The sequence below is a fragment of the Mchenga conophoros genome, linkage group LG8 (genome assembly GCF_057382185.1).
Source record: "Mchenga conophoros isolate Kocher_MC1m ecotype Shallow Benthic linkage group LG8, M_conophoros_male_GT1.1, whole genome shotgun sequence".
Lineage (NCBI taxonomy): Eukaryota > Metazoa > Chordata > Actinopteri > Cichliformes > Cichlidae > Mchenga > Mchenga conophoros.
In genome coordinates, this window is record NC_140533.1 from 23,568,768 (window position 1) to 23,591,649 (window position 22,882).

Below are 22,882 nucleotides of genomic sequence, written 5' to 3' on the forward strand. Positions count from 1 at the left end.
AATATTACTAGAGATGATAAATATTTACCCATCAGCTGGAATGATGTGGAGGAATTATTTAGATCTTTTCCTGTAGTAAAAATAGCAATACCCCATGTGAAAACACCTCACTACAAGAAAACTGTTATTAGCAAATTTGTATATGGCATTTTTGGTGTTTAAAGATTAATGCTACTGCTGCATTAACGAGCTTGTGTTGTAGACGAGCTTTTTTTTAGAGTTTATTTCACATTTTTTATGTTGTGTTGGATAATTGTTTTGTCTCCAAAAGAGAGATCAGCATCTCATAAGCTCAGAAATGACGTGTGTCTCTTTAATAGCGGCAAAATAACCACACTCAGATGTGAACTGTGTGAGGAAGTTGAAGAAGTTGCCATCATCTGAATCTTCTCTGTGGAAGCTCTGCTTCACTTCTTTCGTTGGTCATACATCTTGACCAAGGTGATTAGAGATTATAAGAGATTTGAGATTGTAAATCACGGTGCAAAGTGATTATTTTGCTACTGTTTCTAAATGCACATCTGTCCATCACGCTTACATGAGTAAAACATGCACAGATAATGAAAGGTGAGCCCACAGTGGTGTGACACAAGCACACTGGTCTCCTGTCAGTCTCAAAGAGCACAGGTTTACTCATAATGTCCATGCACAGAGTGCCAAAAAGTGCTGCTATGTCTATAAAAATAACAGGGACAGATTTATTGTCTAGTACTCAAGAAAACTTCCATAGGCAACAGTTAATTGTGGCCACAACATGGCAGTGATTTCCAGGATGGATCAAAATGGGGATTGTGAGACGCTTTATAGGACAGCATACTGTTCTGATACTTAAGAGAGGTCGATTTCACGTCGACACTTAATTAACCGTCTGTTTTTACATTTAACTGGTCATGCAATGATTGCCTTGACTGCATGTCACTGTCGCAACAAAGCAATAAAGCAGTCACACATTTTCACTGCTGTCTCAGCTGGTACTGGCTGAGGAGATACTACAGTGTCTGATCTAAATGCTTCTAAAACATGTAAATGAATCTGGAGTTGGGATGCTTTTCTTTCACCTTTAATAGAACCACAGTAGGTTAACCTTTGCCCGATTGCAGCCTTTGTGTAAAGTTACCTTTAAGACATTCCTAACTTACCGTGAAATGAGAAAATATGTGAAGTTGTTATTGATCATCTTGTTTTACGCAGCCTTACACTGCATAGGGGATTCACTGTTTGTTTAGACGACTGTGCAAATTAAATTACAATGCTGCTTTTGAGGAAGTTCAGTATATTTTAAAAATGATTTTCCTGAGCCCCCCCCCCCCCCCCCCCCCCCCCTTTAATAATGCTGCTGGCACACTTTGGTCAAACAGCCAAAAACCAATGGACACCTCATGCTCTAGAATATGACTTGTAGACCTGAATATTTGCTTCAGAGAAATTATTCAGTTTTCTATTTGTACATTCAGTAGGCACTATACGGTGCAGTATCCTGGTTCCTCACAACTGTCATTCCTTGGCCTCTGCAGCTGCTGCATTGCCCCCTTAGGCGCAGACACACATAGGCCTTAATCTTTTGTCAGGTCCTTCTGAGCGTTTTCAGATCCCCAAAAATAGATCCGTGCCCACAATCCGTCATGGCCAGTGAAGTCAGATGTGCTTGCTAGGCTGGAAGACACCGTCACATCAATGGACATAGTGGTTCACTACAGTTGATGAACAAACTGACAAACACAAACAAGCCGTTTGATCTGGTACAAACAGAGAGCTTATGGGATTCCTGTTTTACTTTGCTACGTCCTTGATTGACATTTTTTTTTCCCTGTATGACTGGAGGAATGGGCTTGGAAATTTGATTGACAGCCAGGATCAGAAACTACCTGTCTCGGTATGTTGTGGGAGGAAGCAGACATGTAGGAGGCATAGGGTTAATGTTGGCAGCTATCAGCTGGACTGACAGAGCAGATTGACATGGTGTATTTGTCTCTGGCTCCTCTGAGAGAGAATCTGTTGGACTGCAGCAGCTTCTCCAGCCAAATCCAGCCCTGTTGTTCAGTCAGGGCTTGAGGGGCACCTGTGAGGGCTGTCAACTGTCCATTGTATGCTCTGCAGGTACAGGCAGGCAAAAAGAACGAGTTTGATTTTTTTTTTCTTTGCCGCAAGGTTCACTTCAGTGGTATCCCTCTTTTTCTTGTTTTTAAATGAAGGTTGGCAATTATTCTTCTCTCACTCTTTCTCCCCCCTTATTCCCTTTCTGCTCTGCTCAGCTTCTTTCTTTGCTACAAGCTTTGAGGGATGAGAAGGGAAAGAGGGAAGATCAAAGCGAACCCGCACACTCTGCCCTCCAATATCATTAGGCTATCTCTGATGGCATTATTAGAGTTTCTGCCATGCACATGTGTGTGGTTTTGTGTGCATGTGCAATGCTATCCTTGCTTGTTTTATGCATTCGCATGCCTGTCTCTTTCTTTTTCAGTGTACATGTGTGCGTGCACACTTACGTTTGGATGTACGTGTAGCCACTACGTGCAGTGCTTTCCTCTGGCATGAGGCCCAGTGCTGCCACTGGGCCGCCATGCCATCAGCCCTTGCATATTGAGCAAGACGTCCAAACTCCCCTTCAGCGAAGTGCATGTGGGAGCTGCCCACTGTTTGATGTCACTACTGTTTTGTTGAGCTCTTTCCTAAACAATTCCTTACAGTGCAGTCATACATAGTAGTTGAGAGAATAAAGAAGCAGTGTAACAGAAAAGAAAAAAAGAAGCCCAAAACATCTGGACCATCAGGAATAAATGTTTCAAACCTCAAACCAGGGATAAGGCTGGTGCTGTTTGATCTCTCACTTGACATCAAAATGTCATTAATTAATGAGAATAAATATAGAATCCCCTGTAGCTCGTCACTGATCAATTTAGCTGCCTTTATGTAACAATGGATTTTTAAAATTCTATGAATAATATGAAAGGTTTTGCTTATTCCTCTTAACTCATCAGTTATAAAAGATTGAAAAGCTAAATATGCTGTTTAAAACTCTTGTGAATCATTCTGGGGATTCTACCTCACTGTTTTCATTTCATTTATTATAAAGCACATATAGTTGATATGCAGTATGCTATAGTGTTCTCTTGTTTCTCTTTCTCCATATTCATTTTTAATGGCAACTCCTACTGAATATTTCATTTTTTTGACATCACAGAATCCTAATCTTTTTTCCCATTTGATCAAATGTATGGGTCAAAATGGCCTGTCACTAGAGATATCATCTTACTATGACTGCAAGTGAAATATGTGAATTAAAATGAAAGGCACTTGGGGGCAGCAATTTTGGATGACTTGCTCAAGTACACATCATTTGTGGCATGTGAAATATGCTATGGTAATACTCACAGAACTTGTTGTGGCATAGGCCACCTCCTCATCTCTGATCTCAACTGTCTGTATATGGAGCTCTCCCCAAATCATGTTGAGACCTTTCTGCCTCCCACACATTTCAGAATGTGTTACTTGTGGGTTGTGGGCAAGCTGGGGGAAATCGAGCGGAAGCCATATAAGGCAAATGTTGATGATTTCAGTGAGGCTATCAATTCACACCTGAATATTTGACTTGCCGTTGGAGCTCCATTTTTCTACAAAGTGAGAATCCCTCCTGCATCTAACTTTGCTTTTCAATTCTTCATACATCGTCTTCTCTATTGCTTATTTAGACTGCATTCGGGCTCGACTAACTGAAGACTCATGTGAGTTGTGTGCAATATCTCCTGTTTGTGTGCGTGCACTTGCATCTGTAATGCGCAGTTGGTGCAACCTTGCCAGTACCACAGAGCTCTATTGTATGTGAAGGGGCGAGCAAGCATGTAAGATGGAGGGATTGAAGGATTGGGAGAGACAGGAGGAAAGGGGAGGGGCAGGGAGACGGAGTCTGCACAGTTACTGAATCCATAAAGGATGAAAAGGGCCTTGGCAGGAGTCTTAAGGGACTAATAAAATAAAGTTCTTTCAGATTAGTTAGCTAATAGAGCTGTAACAAAGTGTTCTGTCTTAACGCTGAGGGGAGCATGGCCTCCTCTGTGCTCACTGTAATGTGGGTGGAGTGATGAGGCAAGAGAGGGTGGGTGGGTGTACGGGGTTAGGCACTAACAGAACACCTGCTGTGAAAGAGCCCTCTGGGTCTGGTTATTTAGTCAGAGTTGAGCAAGGAGAGGGAGCTACCTGGCATGAAATTACCCTTCTTAGTAGCTTTAGTAGTTACTGGATGAAATCAGGGTATTGACGATGGTAGCTACAAGCTTCCTTTTTTTTCTCTTTTTTGTAAGCTTAAGGAATTTAGAGTTTTCTGTAAAGTATCATAGACAGGTTTTTTGTCTGCACTGCTGGTGCTTGTTTTTCTTAACTGACAAGGACATGAGTAAGAGAAACAGCTGAAGTGGCCTCATCTTAACTTTGTTTCAACATTAGATCTCAAATGCAATTCTAAAAATGTGTAAAAACATGTCAGTGGTGTTATAAATGTCTGTTTTCCTGATACATTTTTTTTCAAAAGTGCAAAAAAACAACCAAAAAAATGACTAGAAACTGAAAGAAGTAGTCGGGATAAAAAGGAAAGGATTTTTTTTTAAAGTTTGACAAAGATGTAAACATATACATTGACCACAGAAGATTTAAAGCACTTCAGATTTCACAAGCAGGAGTAGCTTTCGCTGAGGCAAAACTGAAAATCACATTGACACCTTAATGGTAATAAAAATGTTAATTATGGAGGGGGCTGAGAGAGAGAGGAGTCATACAGATGTGAGAGTTTTCCTTTTCATTCAAGCAAAGCCTACAATCAAGTTTTAAAATCTGCAGGGGGAAAAAAGTTTAACATTTAAACAGGTTTTGCAATGCAATTTAGTTTGTAGCTGTAAATGGTCACCGTTCATCTTTTGATATGTTACACTGAAAAGCTGTGATTAATTCTGTCAATGACTGCAAAAATGTAGCCTTTTGAGTTTTCAGATGACAGAAGGTGCAGTTCCTAATTTTTGACACATCCTCTCCAAGGCAAGAGTAACCATGCCTCAGCCTCTATCTTGCTCTGTCTCAGCACTTATTATAGTGAGGTATTGTGGTGACTGCACACTTTATGCATAGTGGATGAATGGAATGTTGTGCAACCACATGGAAGGCCATAAATTAAGATGAACAGTACATTGAGTATGTGCATTCTTTAAACAGGGACTGGACTGATTGTGTTGATAGGATTTGTGTATTTCAGCAAGTATGTGAGGGTCGGCTTGGGTCCAAGTAATCAGTCATCAGAGGGTGAACGCCAGACTCCATACGGACATCTGTGCGCCTTGCAATTTGTTGCAGCAGTCACAACACTACAGGGCATAAACTGTGTATTCCTCCTCCACTGTGGACTCCATGTGGACTAAAAAAATAAAACTAAGAGAAAGAAAAGCACCTATTCACCCGTGGTGTCTGCAGGTGTTCGTGTCCGCAACCGAGAATAATCCCAACTTAAGACGGCTCTGTGGCCTTAGTAACTGGAGGAGAGGAAAACACTAGTTTAAGTTTGCCTCGCTCTTCATACAAGAGGGGGAAGAAGAAAAAAAGAGGTCAAGAAGAGGAAAACAGTTCTCTCCAGAAACTGAAGTGGGGCGAAAAGAATCCTAGAGATGACAATAACAGTAAGTGAGGAGCTTCCTCAGTGCTGTCATTATCACTGGAATAGTTAATGAGAGGCCTCTCAGAGTGGAGACTGATTGAGTGTATCATCTTCATTCTCTTCTCACTCAATATGCCCTTAGTGTGATCCTACCCTTTCTTCTTTCTAGATATCCACTCTAACTGTAATTTGGAAAAAATTCTACTGCTGTCTGTTGCAATGAGTTGTGATGCATCCCTAGCACTGTTAAAATGGTGGTTATCACCTAAAAAAAGTGTTCCATTCAGATTTATGCACTTGATCTTGTTCATCAAGTAACAAAGAATGAAGTAGGTCTGAGGTAAAAGTGTTTGGATAATGAACAAAGTGCATGAAGTGGTCTACTTCAGCTCTGTTCACATGCACATCCTTTTTGATTGCGCTATTTATGTAGATGTGTATACAGTAATTAAAAAACAACAACGAGCTTTTACTTTTATAAAGGTGTTATATATTAAATGTCTTCATGTTCCTTTATAGTTCTTCAAAATCACATATTGAATGTACTTGTCAGCAGCTTTGCTGGCAAGAGGGATGGGAACCTGAAAAGCACTAAAAGGATGAGTTGAAATTCTAATAGTTCTTTTATGTGCTGTATTGGGACAAACACACAGAGAAGTAAAGAGGAACACCAGCAATTTCAGCTCTTTCTTAGAATCATCTTCCTAAAACGGCTCCAGCTTTTCTATTTTCCACTCATCAATTGTTCTGCTCAGTGAGAGCAAACCTGCTCTAGTTCAGTCCACAGCAAACAGCAAGCAGCTATTTGCAAGTAGCAAATAGAAAATAGCTGTTTGCAAAAACATGTTAACCTTAAAAGGTTGAAAGTGTTTTACCGTAACTTTTTTTGTTATCTGCACATCCTTAATTGTTATATTGTTCAAAAAGAGCTAAAAGGGGAGGAACAACAGCTTATAGGTGAACAAGAGTAAAAAAAATCCCCAAATAAATCAGCTTTTTTTAAATTAAATAATTAATTTTATCAAACTTGGCTGGGCTGCCACGCCCCCCGAGAGACCTAAATTGAAAGAAACACATGTGCAAATCCTAAACAGTGATGAAAATGAAAAAAGGTAGAATTACAGAATCACTTGTAGAAAAACATTTGTTTGGCAGGTGGTGAAGACAGCAATCACTAGTTGTTTAGTACATTCAGCTCTTCTCCCAAGCTTTTGTACCCAGTGTTGATGGCTAAGTGGTGCCAGCTGCACACTGGCTTTGAAGGAGAAAATGGGTGGGAAAAGTACCAGGGCACCCCCACACAAAAACGCAAAGTTGGCCTCCTACAGCCTTAACATCCCCCATCAATACAAAATACAGTTTGTAATACAATTTGTAAAAGTGTCCTGCCCCTCCCCTGGTTAGCTTTTTTGGTAACTTAACCCTAACTTATAAAAAATACATAAATAAAGGGGAAAAAAACCTCCAAGCTCCAAACTGGGCATCAACTTGTCAAAAACAGAAACCCTAATTTAAAAATGTTCGCGGTACTGTACTAAGGCTCACGTTATGATTTTTGAAATCCCCATTCTCCTGAAATCTGTGTCAGTGACAACTTTCCTGCATAATGAATTTGTTAAGCAAATGTATTCCCAAGACTTTTTGCCTATATTTAGCTAATTCTTCATCCAAGAGAAAGAGAGGTATAGGGTTTTACTCTAACAGATTGCTTCATGCTGAATTGGAGGTCTTGGAGCTATTTTGTGCTTATTAAAATTAAATTAATTGTAATGATATTTTGTTCAGGACTTGCTGTATGAGGGTCATTTACCCCTTTCTGATTTATTCTTGGGGCCACTTGTTTTCCGTCAGTGCCTATCTGGATCTCAGTCCTTGCCATTTTGCAGCACTGCTGCTTACCAGAAACAGAGGGAGTTTAAGTGGGGTACCATTAATAAAGACTAAAGCCATAGGCCACTGGTGTAGCTGATGCTGTAATGATTAATGAGGACCATTCTTTAGCCTCAGTGGTGGTATCTCTGTTGAATTAGGCTCTGATTATTTTGGCTGGGTCACACAGCCCAAGACTAATAGCTCTAATTCTAGCTCTAAGGCTTAATTCATACTTCCTTTAGCTATCTCTGTCTAACACTGGTTATACGAGCTTTCATGCTTTTTTTACATTTATGTATTTACATTAATTGCCACAACATATGTGTCCTACCTATAATTTCATAGCCCCAGTTATGGCTTCTTTGCCCCATGGCACCATTTCTGAATAATTAAGATTTCACCATTAAAATGTGGGATTGTTGTGGCACCTTCTGAACTACAATATATTTCCCCTCCCCTAAGGGCTGCTTTTTTCCATTAGGACTTCATGAAATGGCTTTTTGCTTACTCATTATAATTTGGTTTTCAGAGCTGGATTGTAATTTGTTAGCCTGAGTAGGAGGAAAGAGGCAAGAGATGTTGGCATAACATTGCGTGGGAGATTATTACTATGCCCTCTGCCCTCAAAGACATGCTCAGGAAATTGATTTATGAAATAAAATGCAATGCAAAGGATGGTAAATCTGCAGACTGACACTTAGCTATGCTATGTTTCCACCCATGACATATAATGGGATACAGTGATTCACTACAGTTATCAGTCGCTCTGCTCTTTGACCAAAACTCGATACTGGCCAATATTGGACTTGTGTTCTGTTACTATTGTTCATGTATAAACATTTTGGTTACATTTAGGAAATGCTGGGAGAAACAAACAGTGATTAAGGTTTAATTACTTATATGACTCAACACTTGTTTAAACTTTAGCCTATATGATAGTGGTTAGTAGGAAATGTAATCCTTAAGGTTAGTAAGAGTTCAGGTCCCATCATGGTCTGATGGTCTACTGCATGAAATGGTGTATAATTTCTGCTTTCTCACATTGTGGGCACGCTTCTTACATTCCACTCAATGGTGGCAGTGGGCATAAATTGTGAAATTTGTTTAAATTATAATAACCTATTCGATTTGGCTGCTGCAGTCCAAATTTGACACTTTATTTGCTCAGCTTTGTTCTCCACACTCTTGACTTTTGTCTAAGTTCAGCTAGAGGTGCACATCCAGCAACCTGCCCAGTTCTTCAACTGTTCAGTCATGCCCTCTGACCAGCTCAGCCCACTCTATCACAGCTATGCATCCCTTTGTTAGTCCTGCTGTAATTAAATATCTTTTTTCTAACTATATATTTCCTTGATTTTTAAAAATGCCATTGGTCAAAATGACCCCCCTTGGCGGTTCCAGTGCTAAGCTTTGTCTTTTCTCTGGTGTTGTATTTAGTAGAATCCAAAGGTTTTTAAGGTTAATGCTAATACACAGACACAGGAACAGGAGAAGTGTTTGCTGATCAAGTTTTGATTTATAACAAAAGTAGAAATTAAAATGTTGCAGACATAGCGACATGTATATAGGTATAAAATACATGGACGTTAGTGAGAAATGTTGGTTAATGGGTCAGGTCTTCACGATCCATCACAAACTTGACTTTGTAACTCTTCTACTGAAGCCTTTGTTGAAAAACTGATTTTCTGGGTTATTTTGTCCCACCACAACAAATCGCATTTTTAAGATTTATTCAAAACACCATCTTATTATACTGATATACTCAGCTTATGCCTCTTTTGTTAGGATTTGTTAAGCTATAGTTTCTGCCTCCTGCTTAACTTCCAAACTGGCAGAAAATATTGGTTTCATTACTCAGTGATCGCCCACTCTCAGGCCTGTTGACTTGTCATTTTGGCTTCAGTAGTCACCATTCTGCTCCATTTCCTTAGCGGCAATCACACTGTCGGTATCTGAGATGGTGTTAAGCTGTGGCTCATTGCACCATGGCTGTGCTTGCTGGGCACGAGCCATGTGGAAACAGCGGGCATGCTTCTCTGGCCAGAGGGAGGCAAGAGCAGCAAGGAAAGAAGCAGTGTGGAGAGCAAGGGAAGTGAAGAGATCCTTTGCAGAACCTAACCTTGTATTTTTCCACTCAGGCAACTTTCTTGTTTACTGCTCAGCAGTGGCAGCATGGTTCTCTACTGGGCTAATTTGTCACCCCATAAAAAACAGGACAGCACCGGTGCACACAGAGCAGGAGTCAGTGAGCTTGTTATGTTCTAGCGAAGATGGGGAAGATGAGAGGAAAGAAAAAGATATAGAAGAAGGAAGGCGAACCCGTGAATAACAGGTTTGTGCAACAGAAAGAAAATATGGGTCAGAAATGCAGACTAAATAATGAAGATAGTATCCATCCCATTTTTCTCCTAACTTACCAGTCTGAGAAGAAGAGATTTAAAAATGGAACATTTATTTGTTTTTGTTTATGTGTGTGTGTGTGTGTGTGTGTGTGTGTGTGTGTGTGTGTGTGCGCGATCGGATGAAGGGGCGGCTCTTCTTTCATATTTTTTTGTGTTGTACTATTCAAGAGTAAGCTTGTTTGTTATTCTGAGGGTCTGCTGCTCATTAGAGGACCCTACAAATTTCTCTAACAGGGTGTGCTCAGCTGACATGGGGACTGCAAAAATATATTGCAGTCACAATGATGAAATCGCCATAACAATGATATACTACTGTGTAACAACAGCAAAATTGTAAATATTTTTTCTTTATTTGTTATCTTTCTTTATTTTTTTTCCCATTTTTGATCCACAATGTTCATCTGTTATTTGCCCCCTTTCTTCCTCTCTATGTGCTTGGGTCAGTAATGAGCTAGTTTGGTTTCTCTTTCCAGCCACAGGCATATTTTTCCTCCCATCTCCATCATCCTCCCATCTCCCCCTCTCTTATGTGCTGCCTTGTTTTCTCTCTTTTTTCCCCTCTCAATGCCTCTTTGCCCCCAAAGGGCTCTCCGAGTTGCTTTTTCACATTTAAAGAGGTTTAATTCTACTCCCATATGGGAGAATCCAAATCACAACACTACCGTGTGCTGTCTAGAGAAGTTGCTCATGTTCAGCCCATGTGGTCCTCATCTGTCTTACAGGTGTGAAAAATGTATGAGCACGTATCATTGCCCTCAGGCTAGACATAGACAGCATCACCCAAGGCTCTGTGGTAGAATGTTTAAATGAGAGGCATTCTCTCACACTTGGGGTATATCAAGATACCCTGAAATAGAAAGTGGGTGTTCAAGACAGAAACATCTAGAGTTGGAATGATCTAGTACTGAAGATATGTGAATATGTGCGCTTTGCTAATAATTAATACAATTTAAAACGGCACCAAATCAATGCATAAATTGGATCTATGTGATAAAGTGAATTTTAATTTGACACAAACTCCTCTTCAACAAATAAAGAGATGATTGGAACATGGATAAATCAGACTTAATTTCAGAATGAGAACACACTTTATTTCCTGTATTGTCACATGGTTTTTATTGGTTAAAGGATCACTAAGGCACAGTGCATGGCTATCAGTAACAACACATATTGTTCTGAGCACAGTGTATATGGAGCAAGGCTTTAACTGTTATCATTTGACCATGAGGCTGATATACTAAGCTTGGACAGGCCTCTCTTTTAAAGCTATGGGGGAAAGAAAAAACAGACAGATGGAAAATATCCAGGGCACTATAAGAAAAAAAATGACATATGCAAGTCAAAGTTGGAGAGCTGAATGGAAAATCAGGTATTTATCAGATCTTGGAGAAGTTAGGATGAAGTGGTGAGTTGGTGAAGATTTACACAGATGCTATTGCTTAGACCTTCTCCTACTAATTAAAATAAGAGTAATGTAAAGGGTACACAAGGGATAAAGAGCTGCTGCTATAATTCATGCCTCCTCACCCCAATCTAAGTTAAGCTCCACACTTGCTGTCATGCCCCAAAGAGGATCTTCACAAATCCTTTTGTTTTCCCAGCCCAGTTCTAGCACTACTAAAAGTGCATGCCTGAAAAAAGTGTTTGTACAAACAATTAGAACTAGTGTTTTGGAGTTGGTCAGGTACATTTGTCTACACAAAGAAAGTGCCCAGACTATTGGATTGTATTGATAGAGGGGTCAGGTGAGCAAGCGGCTCTTATTCGACATGCACTGCATAGAGGATAAAAGCCCTCACTGATTAACATTGTTATTCATTCATGAGGAGGAGCCCAGTGAAGCAGAGCCATTTATCTTTGATGCATTTAACAAATGCAAACTCGGGCGGGGAAGAAACAGAAATCTTATGAGGAATAGTTGAACAATTATGGCCCCTCAACTGGAAACAGACCAATAGAGTGCTATTGTAAGCACTTTTTGTTTAAGTATAACATTTTACCATCGTGTTGCCAAGTTTTTGTTGTAGTCCATCAACCATTCAGTGTCTAATGACTATACTGAAATTGTCACTTTGATTGAAACAGTTTTGTGTTCATAGCTAAATACTAAGAGAAGGATCTCAGTGCGTTCTCATCAGGATAAGGATTTATTTTGTGTGTGAGACTATAGTCGTATAACAAATTAATTTGTCCTGGGAGTAATTAAGTAACATAGTGCATTACTTTAAGTAAAGTGTTCTGTGTAATATGTGAAATATTTTTTGAGTAATGATCTCAACACTGACGACTGACAACCAAGTGGGGAAATACCTCCAACAGGCACAAACATTACACCACGCAGTATGAAATGTAATGTCTTTGATATGCTGCTTAGCGATGGTGGCAGCTCTCAAAGCGATTGAGAATCAGTAAGAGAATCAATAACAAATCAAACTGATAAGTGATATCAGTAAAGGAATGAGAATCACTAAATACTTATCAGTTTCCATCCCTAGTCAGAAGGATTTTACAGTCTCGGTCCAGTAATGTATTGATTTATATGGAATTTATATTTATAAAAGCATAATATTCTAAATATTAACAAACAGATGTAATATTAGTTGTAAAAAATCTCCTATACTTCTAATTTGAAGATGTACTTCTGCTTTGTAACAAGGTCATATACAAGCCAGTAAACTCTTGTCTTGGGCTCCTATGGTTCTCATTCATGCTTTTATCTTGGATTTATTAATCAGCGAGTAAGAATATGTCACTGGGCTTGGAACTTCATTATATTTTATGTCACTTAACTGTCACCTTGCTTTCAATCCAATCAGACTATTTCAGAAATTCCATAGACATCCTGTTTTGTCTGTAATCCTGGAGTGAAATAAACACTTGACAATAGATGGTCACCATGCCCTCTGTGTTTATGGCTGGTGTGTGCACAGCCTCCTCAGGACGGGGAGGGGAATGGGAAGTCAGACCAGTGAATTTTCTTATGTTTTGTTTGGACTACAGCAGTAATGTTCAGAGTGTTGTTTTCACTAGCTTGAAAGTTCATTTCCCTGCAAAGCAATTCCTTCTTTGTGTAAATTCTTCAGGCTAAAGCGTTATCTTGCTTTCTAATATACTACAATAAAATCCATATTGGTTTCAGGCTGATGCAATAAATATTAAATAAGGATAAATATTCCACCTTATCTTCTATGTCGTCAAGTTCTCCATATTTTCCATACCTGTCAAGGAAAGTGAATAATTTCAAAATTATAATAAATATGTCCTCTAGAATAGTCTCAATAGTAGTGATGCTGAACCATCCAGATTGTAATAATAGCTACTGTAACCTCAGGCCTATTTGGAGTTGGATATTACCCTACTGGGTCAATGAGATGCATTGCCATATATGGCATATTTGGAGAACTTGGCACCTGTCCTGTCTGAGTGTGTTTTGCCCCAGCCAGTCCTCCTTAATGAGAGCAGAGGAACAACAGAAGCAGATGGAATTGCCTGTGGGATTGTGGGAAGACTCAGGAAGGGCTAGGATGGTGGTTTGGGAGGAAGCTGGTGCCATGTGGTGGTGTGCCTACATTGCCCTCTGGCCATATCCGCTACAGTAGTCCTGCTTGGTGGTCATCCAGGCACACACTGGCCTGCCAATTAAAGATGGGCCCACAGTCCACCCTGAAGGTTTCTTGAACCCCACAGGCCTCTCTCTTCCTTCTTATTTTTTCCCCATTTCTTCATATGACTCTCCAGCTAACACCCTGCTGTGAATTCTGCTTTGTTCTTTCCTTTCTAACACAAGGGGACCCAGTGTATAAAACTCATTAGGCCATTTTCTTGCCTTTCATTTTAGGCACATAACTCCCCTCTAGTGAGGTGGCAGGTGCCAGTACTACGATCTGTTCAACTTATATGAGCGCTACATACAGGTACTGCATTATAAGCAGAATTAAGATGCAGATGAGGATGAACTAAGGATGTACTCACTTGCTCCTTAGCATTTTAATCCTGTATGTGTGAGACCTCTGCTTTGGAGAGTAGTTTATCCAGAGTTCTCCACCCTGGGGTTTAAGTAGTCAATGCTGGAGGTCAAAAGTCACCCATCTGGGTGGTTTTGTGCTGATAACTTGTGAGAAAGGCTTAGAAACATAGAGAAAGAAATCAGGGCAGTTTAGTTATAGGCTCTCAGCAGAGCAGCGAAAAGACCTGACTGAGGAAGAACTGGTAGCATCAAAGATAAAAGAGAGGATTGTTAGCGTGTTAGCAAATCCTGTCTGCATTCCACATATATAGAGCACAATTTAGATATAACTCCCGCACCAGTGTATTGTTCCTTTCATCCAAAGCAGGTCCTTATTTTACCTCTCACAATGTCCACAGAGACCTCAGATAGAAAATCTCTAACTTCCAAATGAAGTGGACAGATGTGAGGAACGCATCACGCACTGTCCTCTCTGACCCTTCAGACACCTTGCAGTTCAGTTTTTGATGGAAACATCGACACTCCATATTTCTACAGAGATTTTCACTCTGATGGCACTGTGCCTATTTCTTTTTCTCCCTTAATGGAATTGCTATTGGAGACTGTGGCCTACATTTCTGTTTCCGGCATTCCAGTCTTAATGTTTCACGAAGTAAGACCAAGTGAACAAAATGGTGTGTGCGCATGCTGAATTTTGCAGACAATCAATGCAACACTAAGTACAAAATGCCAAAAGTGCTGCCGTTTAGGGTCAATTATATTGATGTAGGATTTCCTGTTTTCCTTATTATTTATTTATTTGTTTTCACTGTAGGGAATAAAATATTACTCATATACAGTATTGACCAAAGTATGAAAATAAAAATCTGCTTTAGAAGACTTCACAAAGGCGCTTAGCTAAACAAGTGTTGTTCTCTTCACCATTCAAATTGGACAGCATTTTCATGCATTCTCCCACAGGACTTATTGTTAAACTCAATCATCATCAAACTACTGGCATTTTATTGTAGAGTATGTAGTTAAATCTAAAGTTTTTAAGTTGAGGTTTTTTTTTTGTTGTTGTTGTTTGTATTGAACAGAAAAGATTAAACTGAAGCTTTTGTTTAGAAATGCTCATGTCAGAAAGAAATAAACCTTAATAGAAGCATGACCCAAGCAGGTGGGTGGGACAGATGTATCATGTAGCAGGTGGTATATGTTCACAATTGGAAATATAATGAAATAAATCAGTACAAATTAGTCATTGCGATTTGATCAGTACTGGCTTTGTCTGACTAAATTACTTGATCCATTGGTTGCAGGGGGGGAAAGGGAAAAACAAATAATGTAAAAAAAAAAAAAAAAAAGAATACACCCCCCCCCCCCCCTTCTCCCAAAAATAAACAAATTAATTAATTAATTACAACTTACCAGAAGTGGTAAAAGCCAGTGACTCAGTCTGTTTCGAGTACTGTGGTTAATCGACAGCTGCTAAATACATTGACAGGGAACATTTCCAGAGAGTAAAGGATATTCTTAAGATGATGACATGCAACATCTGCAAGTTCATTGATCATTTTTTAGCTTTAAATACTCTGTTATTATATGACACATGCAATTAACCTAATGTGAACACAGATTTATATTCCGTGTACATATTTCTACATCATGAATTACCAGTGTAATCATTATTGTGAAACCTGAACTTTTTTAGCTGAAAAATCCTTTGTCAGGACCACATCATATCACTGTTCATCTGTGTGGCGTTTTGCTCATGAACCCATAAGTGCATAACAACAATCTCTCAAATTAGCTTTATTATTGATTGACCACCACTGTGGAAATGAGAACGATTGATTAAGCTTGACAAAGTGAATGTCTGCAATCAGGCTTACAGTATGCCACACTGTCATCGGCTTTCAGTTTGAATAAAATGTAATGATGCCAAAATTCTATTGCTATTCTGGAGTGGTTGCGTCCTCAAACCTGAGCTAATGGGATAAAGTGCTTTGAGTATGACACATGCACACACATGCATGCACGATATTTGGATCCGTTTCAGTAGATCTGGCAACTCTCCTTGTCCTAGCCTTAAACCTACTCTTAAATCTACAACAAAGACTTAACCCTTAAACTTACTTGACGTTCTTAGTATTTAAAATGTCTCTTAACAGTCATAAAAACTGCAAAAAGCACTTAAAGGGTATTATTCAGATTTGTATTTATTTTTTTGACTAGTGCAAACCTCTATCTATAAAATATTTTGTCAGTCAAACAGTTTTTGAACTGCTAAATTCTGCGATGCTCATATGAGGAGTAAGCTTTCTTTTGTATACTCAAATTCACAAGTAGATCTGTGAAATCATTTGGGAATTCTGTTCATTACCTGCAGTCATGTTTTGAATGCAATGTCGAGCCGTATGTACTTAAGGCTCTTTCTTAACTTCACTTGGGTATAGCATTTGGGAGAAGATGCTACTTTTGAAAGTGAGAAAAGAAAGACATTGCTCTCTGGAGATCACCGAGATTAGGGCTTTGATGTGTTATGCTCCCATTGTGCTTTGCATTCGTGAAGTTTCCCCTCACAAGGCAAAGATGCATCTTAACTGGAGCATGTATTTGTTTATGGATGAGGAGCCCAACATCACAGAGCAGTCTCTTATCCAATCAGAAAACTCCCTGACTTTCCTCGTCTGTCAAAAGTTCCTGTCATCTTAACATCGTGCAGCCTTTTCTCCCGCAGCACAGTTGCTATGGTTAGAACTGCTGTTTTGGTTCTACTGTCAGAGAGAATGACTGATAGATCTTACATTGTCTTAAACACAGTATGATATCAGCACAAAGCATCTGTGTGCTGATATCACAAAAGCAGCCGAGAATCTCTCATTTGAATGAATGTGACAAAACATTTTGTCACAATCCAAGGTGCCTTGACAAAAAATTAAAATTAATCATTAATCAACATGCTTACAATAATAGGTCTCAAACAAGATTTGGGTCTACGACAAAGGAATCTGCACTTATCTCCTGTGAAACCTGTTTGTCGTAACCATCAACCAGTACAGCAAAATCTGCTGTACTGCTGTTCAAGAGCAGAGAGACAGATTACTGTCCAATGAACATGACGTGAGTAGATTGAAAGCCACACCTGTGCTCTGTCAAAATTTAAAAGCGAGCAGAAGTGTTTGTGGGTGTGGATGTGTGTGAATCAGTAAATGTTCATTATTTGAGAATGCATGTAATATCCTGAATTACGCAAAGATGGTGGAGCAGAGCATTATGTGGCACAACTGAATATCAGAGCTTGTTTTGGCACATAAAATAAAAGGAAATCAATCCAGTCAACTTGTGGGCTTCCTTGGAGCCCTGTGTAGATCTGTGGTAGGTCATGACTTCACATAGGCTGTCATCCAAATAGCTGGCAGACCAGGGGTGTCCAACTTCAGGCCCCGAGGGCCAGTGTCCTGCAGGTTTTAGATGTGTCCTTGATCCAACACAGCTGATTTAAATGGCTAAATTACCTCCTCTACATATCTTGAAGTTCTCCAGAGGCTTGGTAATGAACTATTCATTTGATTCAGGTGTGGTGACCCAGGGTGATATCTAAAACCTGCAGGATGCTGGCCCTTGAAGCCTGGAGTTGGAAACCCCTGCTTTAGACAAAGAGATGCACTACAAAAAGATGGAAGTGTGGTTGGGGTTATTTTCAGGCTGGGCATTATATTGCTCCCTATAAACTGTATAGATGATAGTAGAGGTGTTCAAGCGTATATATCTAATAAATTCATTTAAAATGACTTGTAACATTGGATAGACAAGGTATATCCTTGGCAGCAGATAAGAGTGCTAATGGATAAAATCCTAAAGCATAAATAAAAGAAGACTGGTTCCAGATCTCAGAATTATTGACGCTCAAAATGCTCTTCAAGGCTCTATTTCATTAGTGTAAGAAGATAGCCTTGTCACATACACACAATAGTTAATAATGTGATTTATCAGATTTATCTCGCCTTTGCAGGCAATATTGTGGGGATTTGATTTCGATTTTCTTTTTCTGTTGTAATATGTTTTTTACATATTTGTTGAAGAAGTCTAAGCACTATATCCTGGAGATATGAAAAGACAAAAACAATGTGACTGCTGCACATTGTTTGCAATGAAAAATGCACCGAGTTTATCTTGTAGGATTTAAATTTCAAGGTTTTTGTTTTTCAATGGAAGAGTTTTGAAGTTTATGTTCCTCATCAGGCGTGTGCAGTCTGTAAAGTACAGCTACACTGCACAGTTCCCAAGAGTCAGATTCTACACCATATGGATATTATCGCTTCATTTTTGAATTTAGGTGTTATAGTCCCCGTTGCAAAAGTTTGGCTTTTCAAACATTTGTGAAAGAATTTTTCACAAATGTGAAGAAAGAAGATTTGATGCAAGATGGTGGATGCAGCAGATGGTGGTGTAGCAGATCCAGGTCTCGATTGACTGATCTCTATAGCAGGTCTCGATTAAAACCAGCATGACTAACGGCAGGGTAATTGTGGAGGATGAACTACTTAACTTCCTTGTGGTAAAAACGAAACTTTAAGTCAGGATGAAATTGTGTTGTTGGCCACGAACACATTGATCACACAAAAGTTATGTTTAAGCTGTGTCCTGCTACCTAACAGCAGTGTGGACAGCATATGGACATCAGCAATATGACACTTTGCCTTAAGGTGCTGAATGAGTGTGGGGAGAATATCCCTGGATTTGTCTCTCATCATTTGGATGATCTGCTGCCTGTTGCATACTCCAGTTTGGATAGCTGTTGTTTATTACAGCGAATGGACCAGCTGTGTGCCAAGTTGGGTGCTTTGAAACGTGTAGTCAAACTTCAGGTGGATGTTTGTGAACAACTTCGGCCTGGCGCTGTGGAAGTCAACCAATGTGTGACTGTTCTTTGGTGTCAGTCTGACGTGCTGGCTGGGGCTGCTACTCTGAATGCTCAGGGACCGAGGACCGCTTCTCACTTTCCTCTGGGGAATTATTTTGAGGAGCTGCAGGGGAGTCAAAGTAAAGGCGATCTGGCCAGGACGCAGGGAGCTGGAGGCTTGGCAGGATCCAAATGAGTGATAAGTCAGTGTGTTGTCCAGAGATTTTGGTTTGTGGGCAATATCAGGCTCCGATGATAGCCTCTGGTCCTAACATAGAAACTGCTATGACAAAAGATCAACAGCTCTTTACATGTTCTCCAAAATGGAGTAAAGTTGTGAAGAAGGGCCACACCTCGCTGAACGATGGAAAAGGTTGCTTCAGGTTCGGAAATGCATGTTGGCACCACTGGACGCAACGAGGGGCCTGGAACTGCATCTATGATTGGCACTGGAATTGTGAGTACTTTAAAAACTGTAAAGACTAAATTAGTAATTATGAAAAATTTGTGTAAATTTGCCTCAGATGTAGATGCAAAAACGCTTCATCAGTATCTTAAAGACTCAAGAGTCAGCAGAGATGCCAAATTGTCAATATATGGAGCAGGTTCAGCTCTTTGAACATCACTGCTGAATATAATGACGTTAGTGAAATGTATAACCCCGAACTCTGGCCTAAAGGGGCTCTGGTCTGGTATTATCATGAACCACGCAACATAGTGCATACAGCAGGGGGAATAATTGTGTCCCCTGGTGTTGACATATCACCAACCATACAGCAACCTCTTTGGATATTGTCTTACAACTGTGTTGGCCTGCATTTGAGACAGAGTGCAGGGGATAAAGCTAGATGGACTGTTGTGGACAGTTTGCTTGCAGAATGTGACATTTTATGTTTGCTAGAGACATGATTACCTAAACAAGACTTGGGAAAACCTAACTAACCTTGAGCCAATTTTTTTGGTTGTGGGGACAGATCTAAACACAGCTAGTAAGAGACAGACTACAGGCTGTGCTCTGGGACAAAAAACTGATGCTGGATGTACACTGGTGTATTGGTATACAGTATACATAGAATAACAATAGTTTTGTCATCCTTAATGTTTATACCCTCTTTGAAATGTGTGAAAATGAGGAGGAATATCTTAGTAGGCTTGCTCTTATTAATGCATTTGTTCAAGATAACAGTACAGTACAGTATATATGTTGTGGGTGATTTTAATGCTGATCTTTCAGATGGCAGTTCTAGGCTGTTTGCTAACCACTTAATCTATTTTTGTGAAGATGCTTATCTTATTCTGTCAAGCGAAGTGCTACTGCTCAGAGAGCCACACATATATAAGTGAAGCTTGGCATACTACATCATGGCTGGATCATTGCATCAGTACAGCTGGGAATGCAACATTAGAAAAGTATTAAGTATTGGATAGCTGTGTCAGACCATATAAATTTAGCTTTTACTGTAAATGTGGAAGAATTGCCAGAAAAAATGGGAAAGAATCATGTCACTAATAATACTACCAGTGTAAAATTAGACTGGTCAGCCTTTATGAACATGACTTCTTGGCCTGTTATAATAAGACAGATAAATATTTAAACAACATTTATTATAGAGGCAAGGATGTCAAATGTAAGAATCTTGAGCTTAAACGTAAACTTTGTTCCATGTATGACGATATAGTGGCTGCTCTGCATGAAAGTGGTAAATCGTTTGATGTCCAACGTAAGCATAAAAGGAAGCTTATAAACTTTGGGCCATGGCTGTAAGACCTAAGCAAGGCCCAGAGTTTGAACAGAAAAAGCTTGCAAATGCCTGATATAAGTTTGCTGTTCGTTTTATATCTAAAAATAAGTAAGTTATGAGGACAGATTCTATGGCCAGGAAAATGCTGAGAAATAATGTCACAGATTTTTAGAAAGAGGGAAAAGCTCTTAATAATTGCAAACTGCCTCTACCGTGTACGGTTGAAGGTGTATCTGGGGCAGATATTGCAGCATTATGGAAACAGCATTACAGTACATTGTTCAGCTGTTAAAAAGTTAACGATATGTGGATGATTCTGACATCAGTGATGAACCTATAAGTATATTGACACATGAGGTATATGAAGCCATTCATAAATTATTTGATAGTAAAGAGTGATTTGAATCACAATACTGCAGGACATCTAAAATGCTAGTTTAAGGCTAGCTCCTCTTTTAGTTCTTTGTTTCCCTGGTTCTATGACCCATGGCATATTTTGCTAGTCCCAGTTATTAAAAGCTTGGAAAGTGAGCTGTCTGGAAAATTATAGGCTGATTGCACTATCCAGAATTTTATCTAAGATCCTAAAAAGGATCCTGCCTGATAGAGTGAGTGTGCATATCTCTTCTCTGGATAATCAGTTTGGCTTCAAGCAAAAGCATGGTACTAACATGTGTATATATACACTTAAAGAAATGATTAACTTGAGTCAAAGATCCATCTGTCGTCATCTGTTTTATTGATGCTTCTAAAGCTTTTGATCGAGAAAACTACTGGAAACTTTTTGGTAAATTAAAATGACAATGAGTTCCTGGGTGTTACGACGCCAGGGATGTAGCTAAGAGTCTGTAACACTGGATGTCTGCTAGGTGAAACACTGATAAACCACAGTAAACCAACCTTACCTTTTCAGCTCAGGTAATGTTGGTTTACAGCAGCTCAATATATGTACTTAATAGGTGTGCAAAATCATATAAAGTACAATGTTAGTAAAAGTGCTATTTTGATATATAGAACCAAGCACGATAAAAGACTAAACTAAACTGCCAGACAATGTTCTTAAAGTTTATAAAAAGGTGAAATACCTTTGCCATTTTATTACTGATCAAACGAATGATGATGATGATGAATCCTTCTTAAAATACCCAGAAGGGGGAATACCAGTCAGATGTTTGTAAGTGCAGGTGTTTGCACTTTTAAAGCACTATTGAGAAAGTTAATGTTCATTTTTATAATATAATCATTTCAGCACTCACAAATCCTACTGTCAGTTGTTCCCGTTGCTTATCCAGTCTACAAAAGCACTGATTGAAATATTTATGTGGAAACTGGTTTCTTTTAATTCTGCTTTCTTTAATATTATATTTGTATTCATTGTCGATTATATTTATAATATGGTTTTATGTAGTGCTTTTTCTCTAAAATCATGAGCTTAAGTCTTGTTTGGTTGATTGAATGGGTCGCTCTCGAGAGCTGTCTTAATTCAAGTGTGGTACTGTAATAAGATTTTCATGGTCAAGCTCCTGTACAGTAGGTGGACTGGTACTTATGCTTCTCTACTTACTTTGAATGCTGAAAACCCTTTCCTTACTACAAACCTTATTCATCCATTCATTCAAATGTGTTTTCTTTCTATGCCAAAGCACTTAACAACATTCACACGCTTACACTGCAGTAGCGCAACTTGGGGTTTAGTGTCTTGCTTAAGGATACTTCAACATGCAAACTAGAATAGCTGGCCCATATGGAAAAGATATATATAAATCTTATAAAGTTTGTATCTGTCTTGTATGAAACTTTTATGAAAAGCATACAAGAGTGAAAACACATATAAGATCCCTTGAAAAATTATATAATGAAACTTGTATGTTTTGGATACTTACTAAAAATATATATATGAAAGTAATGAGAAAGTGGCCACTTTCATGAGTAAATCATATATGTTTTTACTATTTCTTTTCCATATGGGGGGGATTGAACTATTTAATGTTGGCCATCATGTCCACCCAGGTGGCCAGTACTTTTGTCCTAATAGAATATTTGTGATACCTCATAACTGTGGTGTTATTGTATGTTAGGAGGGAATGGCTGCCATTGCTCTTAACAATTGGATACATTTTTAAATCGATTTTTAGAACGTGTCAACGTTAAAAAGAATAAGACATCATTGCCATAATTTCTTGTGCATAGTCATTTTATATAGTGCATTAAATGTTTGTCATTCACATCTTGCAAACTTGGAGTACTTGGAGTAACTTGGAGTTTACTGATAACAAATGATAGTCACAATTTGATAGTGTATTCATAGGCTCTAAAGACAGGTTTCTGCTATTTTGATTTGTTGAAAAATACTAAGAGTTTATGGATTGAATGCAC

General features: G+C 39.1%; 1 protein-coding gene and 1 pseudogene across 5 annotated transcripts in view; both read left to right on the plus strand.

Annotated features, from left to right (window-relative positions):
* Window positions 1-22,882, plus strand: part of sdk2b (sidekick cell adhesion molecule 2b) — a 325,205-nt gene that overhangs the window by 13,691 nt on the left and 288,632 nt on the right. The gene's annotated exons all lie outside the window — the stretch shown is intronic.
* On the plus strand, window positions 7,816-20,181 carry LOC146568804 (uncharacterized; annotated as a pseudogene).